A 4,351-nucleotide genomic window follows, 5' to 3' on the forward strand; every position below is an offset into this window, starting at 1 on the left:
TCTTCAAATGTTTGTGTGTGTGGATGAGTTTTGTATAAGTCCTCATCCACTTTGCTAGTACTGCAGTACAATGTGGATCTTTCACCAGGATCTACAGTGTATCTACCCTATCTAAACATACCCTAAGTAGTAAAGTTGTTCATCCACAAATTATGTAGTATGTGCATTTGGGTTTTTGGCTACAATATTTGGAAAGTGCCATTGACCAAGGGAAGGACCAGCCTTTTTGCAGCCATATACTATTTTGTGCCTGTAGCGATGCCCCTTCCATCTTGCTCAGTAAAAACAGGAGGGTGGCAATGTGAATAAAGAACACTACGGAGTTGTTGGTAGAATATTATAAAGGAAATACGCAATAGTTCTCCATAAAAGCAGTGGGAAACAAAAGCAATGTGGAGAAAAAACTTTTTTCAGAGTAGCTTATGATTTTATTTTTGTGGCCAAGGCAGCCCTTCCCTGTAAGACAATGCTATGAAGGCTAATACACTGTAAGCGCTTAATAGTATTTGCTAACGTCTTGAGGCTGTATCAAAAGAGCTGTTCAATTATGTGAGAATGTACTGTAAATAAAACGGAAAGCAACTCTGTAAAAGGTATAACGTGTGAACATTTATCTGATGTAAGTTTTTCAAGCCGAAGTTTTCAAAAGATACTTACACACAACGCTCCTTGAGAAACGCCAATGTTCAGCACATCCTGGTCCTCATCAGCTCCAAGCCAGCGTATGAGATACGAACAGGTCACGTTCTTCATCCAGTGTCCTTAGAAATCCTCATCACTCCTCTGCACATCACCACGTGGAAGTCGTATTTCCTTGCATAAAGAAGATTACATACACCTCCCCCCCCCCATGTCTCGCCCACCCTTACCACTCACTGTGAAAGGTTTTGTTTTGCTTATTAAATTAAAAAAGGTGTAACCCATGGTATCACATGATGCTACAATCTGGCTGCTACTGCCAACAGGTCATTTCTAGGGTTGATCGAAGAGCTTTGGGAGTGCTTATCCGAATAGCTTTAGCGCTTAGGAATAGCTGCCTCGATAATCTGGAGCGCTCCCGATAATCAGCTGTTCGGCACCACAGCTGTCACACCACATGTATGGAGAGCCCAACAAACAGGCTCTCCATGCATGTGTGGTGACTGTTACACAGCGGCGACACATGCAGCTTGGGCGCCGGACAGCTGATTATCGGGAGCGCTCCAGGTATCCAGAATCCCGATGCAGCTATTCGGTAAGTGCTACAAGCTATTCAGATAAGCACTTATCTGAAGCTGTTCGCTCAACCCTTGTAATTTCCCCCTCACAATAGATTTATTTTGCATAATTCACAAAGTGCCTGTTTTAACAAACACTAACGATACATAGCCATCTATGAAGGGAATAACCTTTTAAAGAAAAATCATAAAATCACTCCAACCCCCACTCTGCACTTCTCATATATGGTGAACTCACTTCCCTGCAGTTTAGCCCCGGCTTTCTTCTCTTCAGCCTTCATTACAAGCTCTCATTCTGCATTTTATTCTGCCATTCCTATTATGCACCAGTACATTACATGACAATACCAGCTAGAACGAATACCATCTCTACCAGCTGAGAGGACAATTATCTTTTCCTTTATATTCTACTAAAAAAAGCTAACAGATTACAAGTACACAATAAAGTAGTCTGAATTGGCATCCAACATATTACTACAGTGTGATAGGAGCTGTGTGATCATCATAAGTAACTGCAATAGGCGTTTCTGCCCTCTCCCATCCATGAAGAAAGTGTATGGTACAATCTATGCACTTTCACAATACAGGAATTTCTTGTGACTGATGTCAATTCTTGTGGAACTAATTTATGGACTTCCATGCGCTGCTTGACAAAATACAGGATTCCAATTACGGTGAAAGATCATTTATTCCCAACGCGATTCGAAGAACTACTTCCTCAGGGGATGACAACACATGTTTTGTCATCCCCTGAGGAAGAAGTAGTTCTTACTTCGAAACGCGTTGGGAATAAATGATTAATCTTTCACCATAATTGGAATCCTGTATTTTGTCGAGCAGCGCATGGAAGTCCATAAATTAGTTCCACAAGAATTGATATATTAGCGGTCACTTGGTTGACCTTTGGACGTGCAGCAGCTGACTTCTAACCTTACATGCCCGATATCTCCTGCAACAGGTGAGTGGATTTCTTATATATTTTTTACATTAACCCGGATAAGACCCTATTAGCGCTTTTCTGTACCTATAGTGTATTATATTGTGGTGATCCTCTTCTCGGGGGTCACCATGAGATTACATGGCTTAATTTAAGGGAAGCATACTAAATAGAAAAGTAGTAGTAGCTGAATTGTATGAGGATGAATAAAAACAAACAAAAAACTGAAATGCTACGTTAAAGTTAATGATTACATTAAAACAAAATAGTCTGCATAATAATTTTTCTAAATACAACGCATTTCATTTTTAACTAGCAGCATGGACCTGCAGTGGTCCTAGGCTCCCTTTTCAGGCATTGTACAGTGTGTGTGTAAAGTCATGGTGCACTTTTCACCAGTTACAGGAAAGTATACAAGTATACCACGATCCCAGATCTGACGCCCTTACTTTTACTTTTGGGGTTAAGAAACATGTGTACATTGAACGTATCAATGACATTAATCACTTAAAACAGAATCAGACATTATTCACTCTGTTTTACATCAGACGTCCTTACCCGTGTGTGGCACGAACTTCACTATGGTCTGGATGTGTGTAGGGCAACAAATGGAGCCCACATCAAACTGCACTGAATAGTTATGAAACTGGGAGAGTTTTTCTTTTATTTGGGGGAGATTTCACATGTCTATCGTTTTTTTGTTGCTTTCCAGTGACTGGTCAAAAGTGCACCATGACTTTATGGACACACTGTACAAATCACATTTATATTCAACTGATGCAAACAAAAAACGCACAATCAATGCTGCTATTTACAAGAAAAATCTGCTATACATTGTATATAGAAAAAAAATAATAGGTATACTTTAGTAGTAAAAACTTCAGTGCATCTGGAGTTATCCTTTACTATTGGGCTACAATATTCAGATTCTGGTATCAGAAGTTTCAAGCATCTGGAAAATGAGAATGTGTGCAAGTTATTCACAGAAACTACTGCCAGACATGGCAAAATACTACTGCGCTTTATCGCCAAGTTAAATCTGCTGTACATATGAAAATTTGTGAAATGCTCTGGATTTTAAAGGGGTTGTCCACAACTCAGACAATCCTGTCTCAATCGGCACGTTACAACCCCCGGTAAAATAACACTTATACTACACTCCGATGCAGTTTTCCAAAACCATGTTGGAAAAATCATACATAACCGAGGGGGGTGAAGCTTAGTTAATCTATTTGTCCTACTGCTGATAAGACAAAGGTGGAAGCTCCTTCTGCAACCAGTTGTCATAAGGGGGTTTTACACTAAGCGATATCGCTAGCAATATCGCTAAAACGTCACCGGTTTTGTGACGTTATAGCGATATCGCTATGTGTGATACTTACCAACGACCGGCTCCCCCGCTGTCCATCGCTGATCGCGCGAGAATGTCCGTCTCCATTTCTCGTCGTCAGCTTCCTGCTGGGCTTCCTGCTGTGTGAGACGAGCGACGCGTGGAGGCGGGCGGGAGGACGCCAGGATCGCTGTGTGTGAAAGGTGAGAATTGTGCGCTGCGTCGCTGCTGCATCGCTGTGAGGTCTTTCTGTGTGGCAGCTCACTAGCGATCATTTAGCGATGCACCAGCGATCCTGACCGGGTCGGATCGCTCGTCGGATCGCTGGTGCATCGCTAAATGTAAAAGGGCCTTTACAGTCAGGCAAAATTCTGAAAATTAGGAGGACACAAACATTAAATTTTTCAGCACGATACAAAATATGGAGACTAACCGAACAAAAGCTAGGACACTGTACAACGTGGTCATGCGTATTTGGCAATGTGAGCAGGGTGTTATATAACTACTGGCTTTGTACTGTAGTTTGTTGCAAAAAGGGCAGCAGTTGAGTTTTACACATTAAAGGCAACCAATCACATGTCTCCAAATGATATTAACCTGCAGGTTAAAAGCGCTCTGAAGCTGCACGATCACACCAAAAGCCCGGCTACTGGGAGGAAATTCACTTTATTCCTTCCAGCAGCCTGTGGCTTTCAATGAAGCCTGGCTTCACCGCTCAGTACACAGTGAGCGGTGGTTGCAAGTTACGCTCTGGCTAATATCAACCCCATATCTACAGGTCAATAGCATTAGGGGACTTGGGTACCCTTTTATAACTCAACAATTACAGTAAGACAGGACTTATTTAGAAAAAAAAAAAATCTCAAC

This window comes from Dendrobates tinctorius, unplaced genomic scaffold (genome assembly GCF_039654945.1).
Source record: "Dendrobates tinctorius isolate UK_male_01 unplaced genomic scaffold, ASM3965494v1 ptg000165l, whole genome shotgun sequence".
NCBI lineage: Eukaryota > Metazoa > Chordata > Amphibia > Anura > Dendrobatidae > Dendrobates > Dendrobates tinctorius.